The following is a 21,905-nucleotide window of genomic DNA, read 5'->3' as shown; positions in this document are numbered from 1 at the left end:
ACTATAATGAAATCAGCACTGAGTCATGTTCAGCTGTTTGGTCATGTGCTGTGAACACGTCAGAAAAGACATGAGATAAGTCTTGGAAGGCAGTTTTTTTTTACCCACCTTCATCCCTGTCCTATCTGCTGTCATCCTCATCCCCCTCTGTGTATTCCCATGTCTTTGCTGATGTGGAAATTAAAAGGTGGGTGTGCCCTTTTGCTTCATCACTGCTTGGCTCAGTTTGCGGAGCTGCTGTGTCCTCGGGGCTGCTCCAGAAAACTCACACCCTCCCCCTCCCCTCCATCTCATGTGTGCAGTACAGTGCATCGACTCTCTCTAGAGTTTTTGAGGATGTTGTCTGCTCTGAGGCTTTTTTTTTTCTCCCCCTCTTCTCTCTCTCTCTTTCCCCCTTTGCTTTTCATCATTAATTAGTCATTCAATGAGAGAACTTCAAAGTGAAAACATCCTCTGCTGCTGGGTGGATCACGTTGCTGTGTGTATGCATGTGTTTGCAATATTGTCACGCCAAGCAGTATCAGTATTTCTGTTGTTGTTGTTTTTTGTTTGTGGAAAGTTTATTGGCATAAATCAAACAGACTACACATATGTATCTTTGTTTCAGTCTATAACGGCAAATTTACAGTAAAATCAATACTGTTTGGTATTCCGGGTTGGATATTTTGAAGAGGCAAACAAAGAAGAGCAGCTACACATATGATTAAAAAGTGATTTTGTTAACATCCTTTCTGGTATGTGAGGGCCACCATAGTTCCCTGAATGTTATGAAGTATTACACACTGGACCTTTAAATGGTAGAAAATAGTGTTATATGGGGCACAGCACTTCCCGTAGTGTGCCCCGTGGCTCACTGGTAGATGCTGGAAGTATTGCAGGTGGGCATCAGAGTGGTATCGAAATTGTTTTCTTTTTCTGAAGAAAATATGGCCATAATGGTGATTATTTTTTACTGTCATTATTTATTAGAAAAGCTTGTTTGTTTCGCTGTTTCAAAATCTATAATTCACTGTGGGAAGGTTTGGCTCAGCAGAGCAAAATTGAATGCTATTCATGAGCTAATGTGTCGATTTCATGCTAACGCAACTCTGAAACTTTACTTGGTGGTGGATTCAGTTGGTGGTGATTCTTTTGTGTTGTTTTTAATCAAATGTTCATAATTTGCTGACAGAAAATTACATCATCAAGCCTGGTTTTATTTAATAGAGCTGGAACACTTTAGATTAGGGAACACATATTCAGCATTAACTAGGTTCTTACTAACATGCATACAAGTAGCGTACTAGCCCTTTATTAGTAAATATTAAGCACATATGAACACCTTATGTAGGAAAAATCTGAATTCATGTCGTAATAGAGGTAGAATAAGGTGTAGAATAATACGCACTTACTGATTACTAATAAAGGGCTAGTATGCTACTTATATGCATGTTAGTAAGCACCTAGTCAATGGTGAATATGTGTTCCCTAATCTAAAGTGTTACCAACAAAACTCATAATAGCAGACTAGAATTGTTCCTTTGTCGTCTCAGTTAAAGCAGGGAAGAAAAAAACTGCACCAAACGCCAGAGAAAGCTGAAATCAGATGTGCATGCACAGACCAATATATCATGGCTGATTATCAAGCGTGTTTCCATTGGCTGCCAATCCAACCCGACTCACTCTCTCTCTGTCTGTCTCCCTCTCTTCCTTCCTCTGCTTCCCGTCAGCCCGACGAGCTGGAGGGCGTCCACACACACGCCTTCAAGCTGAAGCCGTTCAAGAAGGCCAAGAGCTGCGATATATGCAAGCAGGCGATCACCAAGGAGGGCCTCATCTGTAAAGGTGAGCATCTGTTCACAGTGTTGGATCCAGCGCAGACAGGACGATCAGATTTTGCAGCCCAGACAGTGGCCGGGTTAAATTCCAAGCACTGGGCTGAGGCAGAGTTTCATTCACTAATATGTTCTTCTAAAGGAATGAAGCAGAAAAGCATTAATTTCAACATTTTTTTCAATAATTAGCAGCAGGTATTTGGACATGAAATGTATTTATTCACCTTCATGAAGCTTAAAAAATTGTCCAATGTTCATGACAAAATCTATTTAATGGCACAATCTCTATTAGCTGCACCAAAATTGCGGGACGTGCTTGTTTCCTCATTTTTGAGGGGGAAACGTCCTGTTACCCTGGATTTCCACTGGACGCAGAACGGCCGTGGCGCGGTCGCTGTTGCAAATCGCTTCCATTCGAATCAATGAGAGCATTTCCACCAGACGCGCTGCGGCGCATCTCAGCAGCGGCCCAGAAGCTGCTCGCCGCGCCGCAAAGCTATCGATAGGAATCAGTTATATTTTTTCCGTTGCCGCTGCTGAACCTCGTAAATTTCAACGAAGCAGATTGCACAAGACAGGAAGTCCGACACAGAATCAAAGTAAAACACTTCCGCCCCCCTTTGAAAATAAAACACAATACGCAGGTCACAACTTCACCTTAACGTTACGTCATAACCGGTGCTACCAGGTCAACAGTCATTTGATCAGAGCGTCTCGGAGAGTCATAATGTACGACGAGAGACTGATTGTTGAAGTGGAGAAACATAAAATAATTTATGACACCAGATCAACAGTTCTTCCACGTCGGAGAATGAAAAGAAGCTGTGTTGTTGTTGTTTCCTTTATACACACAGTCTATCGCAGGATCTAGCAAACTCGCGTCCGTTCGAGATTATTGCGTGATCTTCCGTGAATACCGCCGGCTCCCAAGGCTTTGCGCCGCTGCCGTAACGCGCCCGGTGGGGATTGCCGCCGGGCAGAGGACGAAGCAGAACCACGCCGCTGCCGTTGGCCATTTACAGCTTAAGAGGATTTATTGGACAAAGATACATATGACTCAGATTAAAAATAATTTTTGGGGAAAAAATGTCAACACATAGTATGATAAAAAGTGATTCCAACTCCATGATAGAATTATGAGAAATTAGGTTTTTCGAACCCGAGACATAAAACTGAGAAAACACTTTATTGAGGCTGCTGTTGCTTGAAAGATTAAGATCAATTTTTGGGGTGATTTTTACACCACAATTCAAATCTGTTCAACCTGTTGTGGGTACAGTACAGTATGAGATCCTCCTTTTTGTTTGTACTTTGCTGCGTCTCTCCTGTTCAGGGGTTTTACAATCCAGTCACACATTTTTCGAGTCTAATTTTAGACAAAACAAAGTTTTTTTTTTAATTGTCACTGCAAGAGAAGCCTGAGGGGAATTATCATCAGGCCTTTTTCTCTCTCCCCTCCCCTTCTTTCTCGCTCTTCCTTTTTGAACTCCAAACACAGAAGAAGCAGAGCTGGGCTGAGGATCTACTGTTAAAATTAGCATGGCTGCTGCATTAGCCTAGATAAGACGGGGGGGAAAAGGGTGAGGGATAGAGGCAGGCAGAGGAAAGAGAGGAAAATCAGGGTTTAGGAGGAGACCAGTCCAGAATTATTCTCTTTTCTGTCCTTTTTGTTTTTATTCATCCTTTGTCTTAGAATTCACTGGTATTCAATTCCTAAATATCTAAAGCTGCAATGCTTTTGGTAATTTTTCTTTTATTTATCTGCCTTTTTTTTTTTTTTTTCGTGAACATAAACACTGCTGCGACCCTCATCTAGAAACAGGCTCTGTCAGGCAAAACTATCAGACCTGAGTGACTGAAAAAGCGTTTATCCCATCAAACAGCTAAACAACAATTTCTTTAGTTTTTAACAGTAGAATTCACTTACTTTCACTCATCTCGCTTTACTCACGCAAGGTTTTTGATGCCTCCGTCAGTCTTGACTTAAAATAAATCGCTTCCTGTGTGCAGCAAGGATGTTGCCAGAATAAGGGCTACATACCGCTATGCTGAGAGACCTTGTTAGCATCATTAGAAAATAATTTCAATTTAACTTAACACTTGTTTATTTTTTATGGGCATCCTGTCACTACAGCAGTAACTGGCGTTTTCCATGGTAACTGGAAGCTAATCGGAGAGCGATTGTGAAATGAAAGTAACACTAAGTGTCCCACATCACCAAGCCTGGGTTTTAGTTTCAACATGAGGTGATTTGCAAACTGCAGGGTGATCATGCGCTGGAGGAACAGCACCACCCTGCTGCTGCTGCTGATGATGATGTTTTGCCGCTGGAAAGAACTATTTTACTGCTGCTTCTTATCCAATGTAGCGCCTCCAGGAATAAACAGGGTGTCATCTGCGCATCCTTAAAAAGTCTAAAATTTGACTTGCAAACCTGCAAATACCCTGAATAAGGTGGGACAATAAGGACATAATTTCACCACCCTTGCCTTAAACATCCACAGCAGTCCCTTTTTTTTTCTTGCTCATACATCAGAAACACACACACCTGTAGACCACCTAGGTTGACAGTGATGCAGCAGGTGAGCAGGGGTCCATAGGTCACACCCAGGCCCCCCAAACATTAAAATACACTAATTTTCATGCCTAAAGCTTGACGTAATGTCACTCTTTGTCTGTTCATTCGTGTCCATTCATATTTGAAACCTTATTTAGGAAGCAGCTGCTCATGGTTTTTGACTAGTTTGTTTGGCTTCATGAAGCTGATGTTTCTTGTTTCTAGTTGCTGTTGTTTAATATTTATGCCTCGAACAAAAGCTCCTGTTTGATTTTTGCTTTCATTTATTCTCAAATAAATTGAGTGCAGGAATATGCCCACACTGAGAACTATTATATTAATACAATAATATGTGTTTGCTCTATTTGGCCACATGGGAGCAGCATCACGGCATGTTGACATCAGGACCAACTGAGCAGCTGTGTGTGTGTCTGGTCCTAATGAGGCACAACCTAATTTCTGAGGAACTGTTTAAGTTTATGGCTAAGATTGTATCACCCGATATTTGCATGAACTGGTTATGGTTAAGGTGAGGTGATAATGCTTTGTTTAGGCCGTCGATGCAGAAGTGTGAGACTCATTGTCCTGCTTTGTCTTTGTCTCTGTCCTTGCAGCTTGTCGATTGTCCTGCCATAAAAAATGTGAAGTTAAGGTAAGACACTTGAACGTCTTTTACTGCTCATGATCAATGGCTCTTTGTATGATCTGTTCTCACATACAACACAGAGACAATAATACATATTTTTATTCCATTCTACTTTCTGGTTTCCCCAAGCAGAACAAAGCAAAGTATCGGCATGTTTGAGATTGTTTTACTGATTTTTTTTTACTCCCCTTTTTTTCAATTTAACAGAATTGTATTCCTTTGTTTCTCTCTTTGAAAAATATACCAGAACAATCAATGTATTTCTCCAACCTTTAGTTTCTTTTTAACTGAATGATACGTTATCATATTCTGAATTATCACCTTAACCCTACTGTGCTATTATCATTTTTTAGTTTTGTTTATTATTAAAGTCTGCTTGATTGATTGAGTCTGGCAGGCAAAAACAAATATCAGGAAGCCCAGTTATGTCTCCATGAATGATGCAGGTGTTTACCTAAGCGTGTTCATACTGGGTGAGTGACTCATTGGCCGTGTGGTGGCAAATATCAGGGCTGTTTTATTCATATACCTCCCTCACACTCATTTCACTGAGGACACAGTGTTTGCACAGTTGAGGGAAAACAACGAGAAGTCCATGTAAACATGCTGAAGTTCTGTCTGGAATCCTTTCTCTCCTAATTGGTTGTCATTTTATTTCTTGGCGACGTTCCTCTAAAATGACTTTTTCCTAACACTGTGGTGCGGTGGCTTGCACTGGTGACTCACAGAATGTGGGTCTCTGGGTTGAAATCCACATAGACACATAAGTGTATAAATTGTGGACGTAACAGTTGAATGAATAGCCACCAGGTGGGGCCTCTTCTGGTTGCAATTTAATTCTCATTTCTGTATGTACGTCACTCTTTCCTGTCATAAACACAGGCCTCGTCAGGACCAGTAGTCCTCATGGAGACCAGAACCTGGTCCTAATGAGACAGACACTAAGCCTAACCCCAGAAGATTATCATTAAACAATCAATCAAGTAATTATTTGACAGATTTATCCAATAATTTCTCTATGAATCAAGCTAACACAGCTGATTGTTTACCAATTAGTTTGTATTAGGAATATATATATGTTGATATGTATGTATGCATGTATGTTTAGATGTGTGTGTATATATACACATATATATGTAAACATATATATACATGTATATTCCTGATAAAAACTAATTGGTCTACATATATGTATGTATGTATATATATGTATACGTATATGTGTATATATATATATATATATATACACACACATATATATATTTACGTGTGTGTATACGTATATATACGTGTGTGTATACATATATATACGTGTGTATACGGAAAAACCTCAATTGAAAGCTGTAATAATTCTTCTTCATGGCAAACAATTTAAACACTGCCCCCTAGCACTTTCTGCAGTGCACTGTAGTTACATTTTAAAATATAATAATAATGTAATAACTTTTCACAAACATTGCTGATTATGTCCAAACCCACCCAAGTAGCCAAGTTTCCAGCTTGCGGGTTTGATTCTTCAAACCCAGTTGTGTGGCTTTATCTGGACCGCAAACGCATTCGCAGGCTACATTTATGTAAAAATGATCAGCGCTTGGACCCCGATCCTCACGATAATATGGGCAAAATGAGAGGCCGTCGTCTCTGAATTGCTAATTTCCACCCTGACGCGTTGACACTCACCACATTTGATCCCAGTCGAACGGCGAGAGTTAATGAAAAGGAAGGAAGGGAGGAAAAGGGCGGAGGGTGAAGAGCATAGCAAGACTATTCTTAGTGGTTTTAGTCGGGACTGGTTTTGGAGAAAATGTTCCTCTTCTCTTCCCCAATAAAGCCATCACTCTTCCCAGATATTGGTGTAGAAACAAAAGCTGCGTGTTCCCAAAACATTGCAGGAAAAAAAAAATCTGCCAAATACTTCGAAAACCAGGCAAAACCATTTTGTGGTGAAAGGAATCGTGAGCACAGCCAGAATTATGAGTCATCCATGATTTTGGTGGTGATGGACACGGGAGATGGAAGTCAGAGGGTGTTTGTGTCCGAGATGAGGAGATGAAACGTCTGTGAAATGATTCTCAAATCTTTAGCTAATCCTGAAGTTGGGACCTCACGTTTATATTTGCTTCATCCACTGAAATGACCCATGAATTAAATCTAGTTTCAGGCTGTAAAAAAAGTGCACAGGAGTGTGGAACTCGGTCTCTCCGGCTGACTCCACGCTGACCTCCAGCTGTTAATTTTTCATGACGCACAATGAGGTTGTCGCGGGTGGCGTGCAGTTCACTGCTGCACTGCACTGAATTCACTTAATCTGTTTGTCGTTTCGGCGTTGCCACAACTTCCCTTTTCACGTCGTTTGCATTCACCAGGACACCGTCTTTGTGTTTTTATGGCATTTCAATGAGGCTCAGGCTCATTTTAATGTCTTTACATTTTATACCTTGACTCGAATCAACATACACAGTTTAAGCTTTAACCAAATTTGTTGCAAATGACAGTCGGGGCCAACGGTAACCTAACCTTAACCTAACCCTAAGCCTCAAAATGTCCGTCTTTTGCATATTTTAACCAGAAAATGGCCAGAAAATGTCCTGTGAGCAGAATAACTTTCTATATCCGGCTGTTATTTACAATTTACTCCATGTTAAAATGGTGTATTAACAATTTAAAATGAAGAAAAACAAAAAGGTTTGGTAACACTTTAGATTAAGGAACACATATTCACCATTCACTTGGTGCTTACAAACATATATAAGTTTCATACTAGCCCTTTAAGCACGTATTAATACCTTTTACGACATGAATTAAGATTTTTCCTACATAAGGTCTTAATACTTGCTTAATATTTCCTAATAAAGGGCTAGTATGCGACTTATATGCATGTTAGTAAGTACCTAGTTGAATATATGTGTAAAATCAGTGATTTTATCTCTGGACTTTGGTTCAAGAGCTGGCTTCACGTAATCTGTAGACATACAAAGATGTCTTTGAGAATATCTAGTATTCGTAACTTTTTTTGCTTTATTCATTCACTTATTGCACCTTTAGTGCAAATACTCCACACTCGTTGTGATTGCGTTTCCTCTTCTCAGTCTGATGTTGGGAATCTTTAACCACGTGCGGTTCCGTCATGAACTTTTAGAGCTCATGAAAACGTCTTCGCAGATCATCCAAAACAAAAGCGTCCACTGATGTGGGCTGACCGAAGAAAGGCCTCGTCATCTCTGGCTGCGCTTTCGTGTTGTCTTTTCGTCCGGCCGCAGCCTCGTCTCTGCAAGCGCCTTGTTATTGGAACCCCCCAATTGGAACGCTGTTGCTGCGCAGTGTAAAGACGACAGACATTGGCGAACCTCTCTGTGCCTGTTATGGGCGTCTGTGTTGAGGGGAAGGCCTGTCGGGACAGTGTTGCGGCTTGGATGGTGCTGGCGCGACACCCAAGTTGCGGGTTGTAGACAGAAGCTCGTCTGTCAGATGTTCATACCTGACTCCCCAGGCTGTGGGTTCTTCTCGGGTGTTTGCAGTCATGGGGAAATTCTGGAGTCATAAATCAGATTTTTGAATTCAAACCAACCTTTTTGTATTTTGCTGACTGGTGTTTTATAAAATAAAACATATCTGACCCAGCAATTTAAATGATTTGACTGGAAGTAACACACACTTCTTAGCAATATTACCACCAGCTCGTGGTAATTTGATCTACTTTTTGCTGGGAAAGTAACACAGCCTCTGTCACTTAATGATTGTGTCAATGTGATTTTACTATTAAACTTGAAAGAACAGGTGTTATTAGCTTTTACCTGTAAATAACTTTAGAATTCATTTAGTTGTATTGTAATATTGTCCTCTTATTATCATTCTATTACTTCCCTGTTATGGCATTATTATGCTATTACCTCAGAATTATTGAATTATTCTCATACTATTACCTCCCTATTGTGGGATTATCATCATACTATTAGCTCCCTAATGTGGGATTATTATCATACGATTGTCAGAATTATGGAATTATCATCATACGATTACCTGAAAATGATGGGATTATCATATTACCTCAGAATTGTGGGATTATTGCCATACTATTATCTCAGAACTCTGGAATTATCATCATACTATTACCTCCCCATTATGGGATTATTATCATACTATTACTTCATAATTTTGGAATTATCGTCATACTATGACCTGAGAATAATGGGATTATTATCATATTACTATCTCAGAATTATGGAGTTATCAGCATACTATAACCTCCCTATTATGGGATTATTATCATACTATTACTTCATAATTATGGAATTATCGTCATACTATGACCTGAGAATAATGGGATTATTATCATATTACTATCTCGGAATTATGGAGTTATCAGCATACTATAACCTCCCCATTATGGGAATATTATCATAATTTTACCTCAGAATTATGGAATTATCGTCACACTATTATTATCATACTATTACATCATAATTATGGAATTATTGTCACACTATTATTATCATACTATTACCTCAGAATTATGGAATTATCATACTATTACTTCATAATTATGGAATTATTATCATACCGTTACCTCCCTATTATGGGATTATCGTCATGCTATTACCTCCTCATTTTGGGATTATTATCATACTGTTACCTCCCCATTATGAGATTATCATCGTGCTGAAACTTCCCTATTATGAAATATCATCATACTATTACCATGCAGTTTCAAGCCTTAGAGTTGCAGATGTTAGTTGTTGACTACTGTGTGTGTGTGTGTGTGTGTGTGTGTGGGGGGGGGGGGGGGGGTGTGGGGGGTGTGGGGGAGTGTGTGATGTGGGGGCGGTGGGTGTGCGCTATCATCACCATGGAAACCTGTCTTGAATTTCACAGATTTTATTAGTGAACTCCTTTCAGGTCAAGCCACTGTCTGGAGTCAGTTTTTTGGCACAGCCTAAAAAAATATGCAAACAGATCCACCCAATCACATACCATTAGTGTGTGTGTATGTGTGTGCGTTAACTGAACAGCTCAGCGTCTGTAAGCTCTGTGTTCTTGAAAGAAGTCCTCATTATTCCCCATGATTTATCCCTGCCATGTCTTGGAGGAGCCTCCTGGAATGCTGCCGCGGTGGTTTTTGCGCTGCTCGGGTTGGAAGACGACGTAGGCGGAGGTTTGGCAGAGCAAAGGCAGGGCCAGAGGGGGATGATGGGAAGTGGTTGGACAAGGCGAGCAAGAGAGCGCAAGACGTTTGAATATTCCTCATGTAAACAATGTTGCTGGAGAGCTTTATTTCTCCTCCCTGCCTGTGCTTTACAAAGCCCTGTGTGCATGTTTGTACTATTTACTCAATTCGCTGTGGTCTTATTTGACATGCCACATGTGTTGATGCTGCAGCTCGACCTCTGCCACAACATAAATACATGCAAGTTTAGATTCGAGTCCGCTTTTAGGGTATTTCAGCTTGCATGTTTGGCTGTGTCGTACAAACAAGCAACCAGCGAGGAATCTTAGTAGACCTGTACATGACTAGTACATTTCCATGCGTAGTTAAGCATCCATTATTCCATCAGTGGTGATTGCTCTAAGACGGCAAGGGAAGCTCAGCTTCCTCTGTAAAATGTGTAAAATAAATGTGTCCTTTATCATGCTAGGCAGTTATTTATTACAGACCTAAACACCTTCAGCTGGTGACTTGTCGTCTCTCTAATAATCAGTCAAAAAAAAGGTCATGTTGTTCTCTCTGTCGTCTTCTTTTATGTGACAGCTCCTTCTCTTCTCTTACTTCCTGGTTAAAGGTCGGGGGCAGGCCAGTTTGGGTTGATAATCGGGTTTATTGCCAGGAATTTGTTCTGGTCTTTGGTGCAGAAGATGAGCGAAGACCTCGTCAGACTTTAGGATCTTAGATTTGTATCTCAGATTTCAGTCATAATGACATGTTTAAATGCATTTTAGAAGTCCAGTTTTAATAATTTGTTTTGTTTCCAAAGTCATGTAAACGTATGAGTCGGCTGTTTCTAGTTAAAGTCCAGCCCCCTTGTAGTTGAGTCGGTCTTAAATGGATTCTTTAATGGTTTTAAACTGCTCAAGCTATATATATATATTTTAAGAGATAGATGTGTATTCAAATGCTAATGCTAAATGTTGCATGTAAATATAATAATTCAAGTAGGACTTGTGTTTTGATGATCACTGTGAAGGTCAGCAGGTGAGGTCTGTATGGACCCGGGAGCAAACCACTGACCTACAGCTTGTTTCCAGCTGATGCCGCTCCATGTTTTCATCACTGGTTTTTTCGGGTTCAGCATGTGTATGTGCCACTCACTGTGTGTGTGTGCATCCCACGGCTCTGTCACTTATCACTGCGGTCAGCTGGAGCTGCTGAACAAAGCCCTCTCGTAATCAGGCTTTCCCCCCACTTCCTGTGGTTGTAGATGTTCACAGATCTTGGAGGGTGGAGAGGGAATGAAATGGTTCAACTGGGGAGTGAGTGGTGCAAGAATAGCACAACCAGAGAGTGTGAGAAAAGAGCAGAGATCGACCTATGAGTTTTTCCTATGTAATTGATGCAGATTTTCTTCAGAATTTGCTGAACGAAATGGATCATCAAAAAAGCAGCAACGCATAGCAAGTTGACAAAAATTGACAAAAAAAGTCTTATACAAAAATGTATGATTGGTAACAATTTGCTGATCAAACAATAATAATCAGCCTATGCCAATTATATAAGTGTGGCTAATATTGGCTAATTCATCGGTTTTCAAAGTGATTGTTGTGTGTCATACTGTTGGAGAACAAGTCAATCATGAATAATCTTGAGATTCTTGAGACACTTACGCTCTTCCGGATACTTTGCCTACTGATAGGGCCTAATATAGTCCCAAATATAAGTATTAAAATTATTTAAAAAGTTGATTTTACATATTATGTCCCCTTTAAAACTTCTATCTAGCAGATATTTTGTCACACAAAAGAAAAAATCCTGGCGTTATTATTGTTCAGACCACACTTTGATGCTCCCGTTTCATCTCCACCTGCCCCACAATCCCTTTCTCTCAGTCTGAACTCATTTGCGTCTTACATAACAGAAGCTATGGTGTGGAGCAGGCACTTGGAGGCAGGAATTCGCAGTTTATAACATTCATAAACTGTTTTTATTGTAATGAACTGATAAGTCCAATCATGCACATTCCAAACTAAGGGCCAATTCCAATTCCTATCTTAACCCTCAATCTTAACCCTCAAGCTCAACCCTTAATCTTAACTGGCCCTCAAAACCAAGTGTTGAGGGTTATTTTGTCACTTAGAAATGGGACACCCCTTAAATGCAGATACGTCTTCAGACTGCGGGGGGCAGAATAACGTGAAAGCTGCGTCCAGTCTGTCAACTCCAAAAAAGAAGAAGAAGAACACATTTACGTCACGATTATTTATTTATTATTTTATTTCAGTCAAGTTATTAGGTTGTCAGTTAGTTATAAGATGATACTCATACAAATACCACAACCACGGACATATTCAGCTGACAGTTACCACACACCACGGCTTATTGAAGGGTAAACGATAGCAAACGATCGTGTGTGCGTGCTGGCTATTGACAAAAGATCGTAAAATAAAAATAAATGTTACGCAACAATGACGTCAGTAATCCATAATATGGGCCTAAACTAAGATAATACAATGGTTTTCATCATTTTTATATCTCTATTAACAAAGAAAATACTTAATTTGTATCGCACTCGCTTCGCTGCTTTCGACGCCATCTTTCTTATGTGATAACACACAATGCATTCTGGGTAGCCCTTGCTCCCAAGGGTGGTCTCGGAAAATCTCAATATAGAGGGTGATACAGCCCTTAAACTTGCCCCTCAACTTAATTTTTTTGAGAATCGGGACAGCACTTGTACTAACGGGAGCGCGCATTTTTGAGATTGAGGGTTAAGCAAGGAATTGGAATTCACCCTAAGTCTTCCAGCACACAACTTTGAGGTTGAGGGCTTTAATCCTGGCGTGCTCACATTTGAATCCACATCCTAACATTTATGCATGTGTGAAAACTTGGGGAAAGGACTTTAATTAGACCTCTGGCAAATGACATGGACTATAAACTGTAACCCATAAGCTCTTTAATAAACAAGTAGCGCAGTTGCAACTCAATTTTATCATCCACTGTAAAAGCCATAATGCTAAATTTACCTTTTTCCTCACCATGCTTCCTTGACTCCATTTAGAAAAGTGTTGTCGAGGCTGTTTTCCTCCTAGTGTTCTCCCCCTTTTTTTTGTCTTCCAAGAGGAGAAAGTGCATGGAGCAAAAAAACAAAACACAAACACAGTAAGACGTGCTTAAAGGCAGGGACGAGGAGTGGAGAAGAATGTTGGCACTGAAAGGAGAGCGAGCATCCAAGCATGAAAGTGAAAAAGGTAGAACAAGGGAGGGAGAAAATTATCACTCACATTTGTAAGAGCCAAGCCTCCTCATTCCTCAGCAGAACCTTCACAGAGGCCGAGTCTGTTTCACCCCCGACGCGAGCACATCACATCAAAGAGCCGCAGCAGCGGGATCTCCATAGAGACGCCCTTCAGTGCCGCAGATGCAGCAGCAGCAAGCACCGTCAACGTTGTCGGGAGATACCGCTGGCAGCCAAACCGTGCAGGCAGCCTTAATAACTGGGTGCTAGCAGATGACTGATGAGCCAATTTACCTCCGTCCTCGTCTGGAGGTCAACAGCTAAGTTCACCAAAATGTGGCCAAAAACGCATGAGGGGGGTGGAGGTTGTAAACATTTTCATCTCCTTTGTAATTTCGGTCAGGATCTGGGGGGGTTTTAGTGGCTCCCAACAGGTGAAACTAAACTAAATGTCATGAGAACTTGTTCAACCTCTGTCATTGTTGAATAGTAATTATTCAAAACACTAACTCATCTATACTGCTCTATTCCTAAAAGTTATGAACTTGTCCAACATGTACGCTATCGTTCAAAAGTTTGGTGTCACTTAGAAATGTTCTTATTTTTGAAGGAAAAGCACTTTTTAAAAAATGAATCCAACGTCTGTTTTTTAATGGAATATGTACATAGGTGTATAGAGGCCCATTTCCAGCAACAATCTCTCCAGTGTTCTTATGGTACATTGTGTTTGCTAATCGCGTTAGAAGGCTATTGGATGAAAACCCTTGTGCACTTATGTTAGCACTGCTGAAAACAGTTTTGCTGGTTCTTTGACGAAAGGGCAAAATTATTATTTTGAATAAAAATCATTATTTCTAATCTCGTCAATGTCTTATAATAAAATAATAATAATGAGTCATTCATTTATCAGTGAATAAAGCAGCTGCTCCTTTTACTTTATTAACATATTCATGTCTGGATTGCTTTTACCGGGTTTATAACTTTTGTAGAACTTTTTTTGTCAAAACCTAAGAAATAAATGTAAAGCATTTATTTATTTATTCATTAATATATTTATTTATTGATTGATTAATTTTTTTATTATGTCAGGTTTCCTACATGGAACACACTCTAAATCCAACCTCCTTACTATAACAAAGCCATACTCCTTCTACTTGGTTTTGCAGAGAAATTTTAGTCGTTTTATTTATTCATTTATTGATGTATTTCAATAAACCATGTAGTAAAACAGTGCATATAGGTTGCTCACTGTCTGGCTCTCTGTTAGCAGTGATCCCCTTAGCAGAAAAACATGAAAACCTTCCACTAAACTATTTGCCTATTTGTTGCAAACTCAACATTTTGAAGCCCTGCTACGTGGTGAACAGTGCAGTGTGTGTGTGTGGGAACCTGAACACACAGAGTCTAAGTTATTTAATTATTGACAAATATGAGCTGAAGAATTTGTGGCAGAGAACCAAAAACAAGTCTTTTTTTTTTTCTCTTTCACTCTCTCCGTCAAGCGTGTGTCAACAGCTCCAGGGAAGGCATATGAGGAAAAGAGAGAAAGAGAGAGAGTGAGGGAGGGATAGAGAGAGATACAGTTACTGTCTGCCCCCGCATGGCTTTTGCTCTCTCTCTCGTTTTGGGTACCGGAATCGTAGGGAGCCCCAAGCCACTGTCTTGGCCTTATATAGCATGTTTCAAAACTTCTTGGCAGTTGACAGGAGGAACCAGAGCCAGTACTGTAAAAAAGTCTTATGCATCGGCAAACGCAGCGCAGAGCCTGAGCAGACATCCACGCACATATGCGAGGAATGGCGTGTAGCAGTAGCTGTCTGGCACACGTTTGCGATCGCTGCTGTTGTTTTGAGTGAGAGGAGGAGGAGGTGGAGGAGGAGAGTGGCTGTATTTGGTGCTCCCTCTCTTGCCCTCTTTCTCTCCCAGAGGAGGAGGAGAGGAGAGAAAGCTGAGGTAGAAACAAGGAGAGTGTGAGGAAATAGTTGCACTGATCTGCAGGTAAGAGTGTTTTGCATGTTATTCTACCTGTAGTTTGGGATGTCTAATTCTTAGCATTTGTAGGTCTTCAGAAGTGTCTTTTTTAGCCCATAATAAAGGCTGCAGGTGTATGAGGTCGAATTTTTGTGGTTAACACTGAGGCTGAAAGTGCGCTTTTCTCTGCCTGTTGTGAATGTTGGCGAGTCTGTCACACTGTCACGGGAAAGCTGTTCCCACGGGAAGCAGAGCAGACGTTGTTCCTTTAGAGTCTGCTTGTATTTTTGGTTGTGATTTGTGGTGCCGGGGTTATAGAGGAGGTGCACGGCAACTGGTCAAACACAGCCCCCCGAACACAACACATGTTTTCTCTCTCGGCGTAAAACTTGCATCTGTGGCATCGCAGGAGGTGAAGGGGGGGACTAGCTGAGTGTGGCTGAGAAAAGTCTGTATCTCTTCAGAGAGACGATGACTGGCAACCCTTCACCTCTGACCTTGTGCTCACACATGGACGGCAGTTAAACATTGGATGGTCAAAGGGTCACAAAGACTTGCATGTCCTGTGTCACGCTACGGAGTCAGAACGGCAGAAAGGAATGTCGTTTATTTACCATGAAAATGTGTAGACATAACTTTGAACTCAGTGCCCTCACGCTGTTCAAACTGCATCATAAGTGTCACAGGAAACTTCTCTGTCAACTTGTCAAAAATCTACTCTTTAACCGTCCTCCCTGGTGTGTCCTTAACATTAGGACTGATGCTCCAAAGCCGCTGTTGAGATGTCCCTCTTCACTTCTATCTGTCTTGTTTTGTTCCTCAATAACAAACCTGGTGATTTATCCTTGGCAACCTTGAGAGAGAAATTCTGAGGCAAGAAAATTTAATAAATCACGTTAAAAAGGCCTGTGGTCTAATGGTGGGACTGCAGATTTTCACCTCTTTTTTATTCTATCGCACGTCAGGGAACTACGGTGGCCTTTGCATACCAGAAAGGATGTGTGCCAAGGGCAATAGTATCCGGAAGAGCGGAACCACGCAACGTGTTTTATATTTTATATTAATAATGATTATAATGTGCTGGCTGGAGTCGACAAATTATCGCTTCTCCAAAACCCTAACCCTTATCATTGAAAAGCGGAAGTCCACAAAGTGTTCTATTCTTGGCTGCACAGTGCAGCACAGAGTTCTACACAAACTTCAGCCTCAGAGGATTTACGTGTCCAGTGGATACATTTTATATATGACGGCAATGAGTCGGCAAATAATGGCTCTTCCAAATGCTAACTGCTGTTAGCTGCTGGAGCCTCAGTGAGGCTGACGTAGTTTCCTGTTTGCATTTAAAGAGACAGGCACTCAAAACCGCGCATTCTGAACAGGGCTGTATTTGGACCAAAGCATGTCACAGACATGTTCATTAGGACACCAGAGAACTCGGTTAACTTGTAGAAATATGGTATAATATGAGTCCTTTAACAATCATATTCTACAGTAGGTTTCGCGGAGCACGCGAGCTGCGTCAGCTCTAAAGTATGCGCTGCGACGTCTTATAAAAGCAATAGTGACCAGGGAGGATGGCATTTAGCGCGCAGCCATGAGTGACCAAGGCGGAATTAGTAGACGGTGGGGTCTACCCCGCTAACTTATTCCTGTCAATAAGTGACAGTCTGAGGAGGGTAAAAAGCAACGGTTTGATTGTCTTTAAAGGAATTTAAACACAAGCCAAAGCAAGCAATCTGTTTTCAGATTTACACTTGTAAGAAAAGTGCAGGCAAAAACCAAAAAAAATTGAGGCTTTTGCAGAAGAAACCAGCCTCCACGAATCCATGTGTTCTTGAAAGCTTATTTTTTCTTGGACTTCTCCGTGTGTGTGTGTGTGTGTGTATATACCATTGATTTTGGTTTAGCGTTGTTTCTTTATTCTCGCTTCCCCCTTCAAGACAATGTCGGCTCCATCCAGTTATGATGAAAACATGCCTCATTTCAGCTTCCACAGCAGTGCTGCTTTTGTTTCAAGCGTTAGAAAAATTAGATCCTGTACGTCAGGTGAGCTTTTGTTTCCCAGCATTCCAACTCCAATAAAATGACTTCACATCCACGATGGTCGGTCATGCTCCGCGCAGAAGACTTGTTAGATTCGGAGGTTTTCAAACCTGTGTCCAAATGAGCCACAAACGCACATCTGATATTCATCATGTCTTTGTTTAATTGGCTGTTTTGTCGCCTGTTGCTCGCAGCGATTCGGTCGTAACCGTACGAGGGTTGAGGCAGAGCCAGAGCCCACTTACCACTCAATGTGGCCTGGCCGTGATCAAATAGCTGTTCCCTCAGTGATCCATTAGCTTTGGCCTTGCGCTTGTCCACTTGATGAAGTTTTCTCGGGCCTCAAACCCGTTGGCATGTCGGTTTTGAGGTGAAATAACGTTAATTGCAGTCCAAATTGTTGAAATAAGAAGGCCGTTCAACGTGATGACTCTCGCTGTAAATAACCTCCTTTATGTTGTGGTTCATTCTGTCTGAAGCATTTACGGTGGAAGCAAGCGTATTTGCCTTTTGCTGGACGATCCTTTTGTTCCCCATTTATAGCGTGTTAACCATGTTTAAGTGTAAAGAAAATATAACCCCCCTCTTGTGTTAGCCACAAGATTTAGGGTGAATTCTTCACCAGGAGACGAGGAGCTTGCAGCGTATGTTGATATCACAACGCCAAAAAAAGCCTTTAAAGAGCTTCAAAGCATTTTTTCCCTTTTTTGTCCAGTCTCTGTTTTGTCATTCGTACACAACCATCACAGGAGGGGTTTTCATGCTGTGAGAAAAATCCCTGTTTGTGTTGCGATAGCGTGTGTTGATGGACGTCAGTGGAAACAGCTGGCCGGCAGCGTGTTCTGCCTCTGCAAAAACAACTGTTTAGACTTTCTGTTGATACACCCGACCCTTTTCATCCTGTTTGGGTCCGACAAGCTTCTGAAACAGCAGTGAGACTATCACGGTCCAGCCCCTGATTCACCATGAGCGTGGTGTCTGTGTATATTCACCAATAACATGTTGACAGAGCTTATTCATTGTTTTACAAGAATTGGACCTTATGGTGAGATTGCGGATTCCAAGTTAAATGGAAGGACTCCTCCGCTCACTCCTCTCTTTTTTAAGTGTGTCAGGGAAGTACATTAGCTTTAGAACCCTGTCCATTCCTGGTATTAAAGGGGAAATATTATGCAAAATCAACTTTTTTATAATTTTAATACTTATATTTGGCACTCTGGAGGCCCTATGAGTTGGCAAAGTGTGAAAAAATAAATGATGTGCAATGTTGAGTGGAAGTCCGCGAAGTGTTCTATTCTTGGCTGCATAGTGCAGCACCGAGTTCTACACAAACTTCCAGCCTCAGAGGATTTGCATCTCCAGTGGATACAATTTATATATGACAGCAATGTGCCGGCTGGAGTAGGCAAATGATGGCTTTTCCAAATGCTAACTGCTGTTAGCTGCCGGAGCCTCAGTGACACTGGCGTAGTTTCCTGTGTCTCATTTGCATTTAAAGAGACAGACACTCAAAACCGAGTGTTCTGAACAGGGCTGTTTTGGCAGAGTGATTGAACTGATGTGGTGCTTCATCCTTAAGGTATTTTGACCAAAGCATGTCACAGACATGTTCATTACGACAACGACGGAACTAGGTTAACTTGTAAAAATAGGGTATAATATGAGTCCTTTAACATCCATCCTGAATATCGCTGTTCCTAATCTGTCCTGGATGTATCCAAGGACGAATGCTACCACATTCCTGATCCTGCATGAGTGCAGTCAAATCCTCAGGACGGATTAAAGACCGTCCTCTTCATCTGAAGTCCTCTTACCATCCATACTTTTATTTCTTTTACACTTGTATGTTAATCTATTTGTAGCAAGAGCCACAATATTTACATTTCTAATGGTTGAAATCTCATTTCATATTACAGAAGCGCGAGTAGAGCTTTTTAAAAAAAAGTGAATAAATGTGACGTCGGTGTGGATTCAGCAAAGGGCTAGTGGAGCTTGTTGCTTTTAACTCGTGTGGTTGGATCACTGATGACAGATTCTGAACAGGACCTCAATTTTCCGTTCATGCCGCCATGTTGTAAGCTTTCACTTCAAAATGGGATGTAGAAATCACCTATAAATGCAATATGTAATGTGATACACACACACACACACACACACACACACACACACACACACACACACAGAGGGTAGTAGGTTCAGTTTCTCACAATAAACCCTCATTTAATTAACAATGAAACATGGGACTCTTGTATAAATAACTGATAGCATTCTCGTGGTAAATCTTTCCCATTTCCAGTTCTTGTGTTTTGGTCAGGATGCTGCCAAGTTTTTATTTTGCCAATATCTTCCTCCGCCTCCGTTCAACTCCGCTGGTTGTTTGAGCTTCGGTCCTTATTTGGCCCCTGTTTGGAAAGTTAAGAATGTACATTCTCCGGCTCTCTGCCATCATTGCAGCAGTGGCTCTCGTGTGGGCAGGAGCGAGTGCTTGAGAAATTTGGAGTGTGGTCGAACCAATGGCAGGCTTATTCACCGACGCTAGAGGCATGATTTATGCTCAGTGGCAAACTCTCCCATCACTTTAGGTTGAAGTAGATGAACTAGGATCAGACAGATTCCTGCTGCTGAGACGTAAAAGGGAAAGTTTGTTGTAAAAAGCACAAACGTAGAGCGCGAGTCAGGTGTATATTGAGGGAGTAGTTTGCTTACATAGCCCAAATGTTTCTAACAATCTGTAATTCTATTCAAGAAATTTCATTTTAGTCACCTTTTAATGATATTATTTGATTTAACTGTCTCTGCTAAGACCAACTACCATTGAAGTGAAGAAGAAGAAGCATTTTTCCTTCTAACTGGCCAGTGTCGTCTTTCGTTCCATTTTGTTGAAATGTTATAATAGTGGTAACAAAAATGTGTTCAAAATTAATCTTAATAAACTAAATCTAACGACGACTATCGCATTCTGGGCGAAAGACAAAAGGCAACCCAGACATTGCGATAAAGATAAACTAGTAAAAAGCTCAACATTTTAGGCAAAGCAGTAACCTATAATAAGTAAGTAACTCAGTAGAGTCATGCTTCGATATTATAGTTCACTAGCCATTCAAATGAGAATTAAATCATTAAATCTACTTGTAGTCAGTGCGCTCAGTGTAAGACAAGGGCAGCACTTTAACCCCTTGACCCTTGTTGTGGCTAATTCAAACCTGTCCCACCTCAGGTGACCTCCGTTTAGCCCCATAATGAGGCCTCTCGGCTGGGTTGAGATTGTGTGGGCCTCCCTCCTGGTGACTCGCTTGACTCTCCCCTGTTATGTCTCAGTAGCTTCCCAGACGGCCCTCGTGACTCGGTGAGATTATAAACTCGCTGTTTTTTAAATGCCTAAACCCCACTATGACTCTCTCTCTCACTCTTGGGAGACTTTTCTGTGGTGGTCTGCTGTGTGGATATTCAAGAAAAGGTCAGCATTTGCTTTATAATAAAAGAATATCTCATATTTAGCTTTTCGCTGCAATACTTTGTATATTTTTAGTGCTGAGGAAGTGACTGATATAGACACTGACCACATTATTAGGTACACATGATGTGCGGTCTAGAGCTGCGACTAACGATTATTTTCGCAATCGATGAATCGGTCAATTATTTTCTCGATTAAAAAAAAGAAAAATCAGTTTTAATGATTTCTTTGTTATGTGGAGCAAAGAAACTAAGAAAAATATTCACATTTAAGAAGCTGAAACAATCAGAAATCTTGTTTTAATATCTATTTTAATATCTTCTGCTGCTTCAAGGTTCTGGACTTAATTTGCGTTCACAAACAATAAGTGATGCATGAATGTCAGGTGTTAGTCTGGTCTGATGATGATGAGGATGCGATCACTTCTCCCACTATCATCTCTCTGAGCAGCTTCAATCCAAATGAAGCGTGAGTCAGTCTCACTGTCTCTCTCTCTCCTGCCTTATATGGGTGAAGTCCATTGTGCCTGTGGCTGATGTTCTGTGACGTGGCGATGATGTTATGTTACAGTGGAACACTGTTTTTAGAGAGTAACTGTTATATTTCTCCCAAACAAAATAGTTTTTTAATGCTTAATTGTGCATATACATATTAAATTGCATGCGACATAACCCAAAAATAGTGTATTTCTGCCTATTTTTAGTTATCATTTGTCTTATAAATCACCTTTTCTGCAATGTAAACATCCTTTAGTGTCTCGTGTCTCGAAAATCTTTTTGGACATGTTCCCAGCTGTATGTTGTGGCGTTCAAAAGAACCCTGCTTTAGATTTCTGTTCTTTCTTTTTTTTCTGGTCTTCTCCACATTCCCTCTAAAAACTGAAAGAAATAAGCAATTTGATCAACTTTAAAATAGGCCATGAAATAAGCTGTTCAAAACAATGTTCCTTATTCAAATATGGGATTCTGCTCTACTGTATATGGCCAATATTCTCTGTCGCGTCTGGAGCCTTATGACCTTCAGATCAATACTG

The 21,905-nt window shown here is 40.8% G+C and overlaps 1 protein-coding gene across 6 annotated transcripts in view; it reads left to right on the top strand.

Annotated features, from left to right (window-relative positions):
- The first annotated feature begins 1,774 nt into the window (after positions 1-1,774).
- Positions 1,775-21,905, top strand: part of tns1a (tensin 1a) — a 68,873-nt gene continuing 48,742 nt past the window's right edge. For 2 of the 6 annotated variants that reach the window (XM_083889980.1, XM_083889979.1), the window contains exons 1-2: positions 1,777-1,824; positions 4,986-5,023. The gene's annotated coding sequence lies outside the window, so the exon portion shown is untranslated. Of the gene's footprint in view, positions 1,825-4,985; positions 5,024-15,342; positions 15,403-21,905 lie in introns of those variants that run through there. The other 4 variants (XM_083889977.1, XM_083889976.1, XM_083889978.1 and 1 more) reach the window with 3 other exon arrangements.

This window comes from Microchirus variegatus, assembly GCF_963457635.1.
Source record: "Microchirus variegatus genome assembly, chromosome: 1".
Classification (NCBI taxonomy): domain Eukaryota; kingdom Metazoa; phylum Chordata; class Actinopteri; order Pleuronectiformes; family Soleidae; genus Microchirus; species Microchirus variegatus.
The sequence above is the reverse complement of the archived record's forward strand: the minus strand, read 5'-3'. Positions and strand labels throughout refer to the sequence as shown.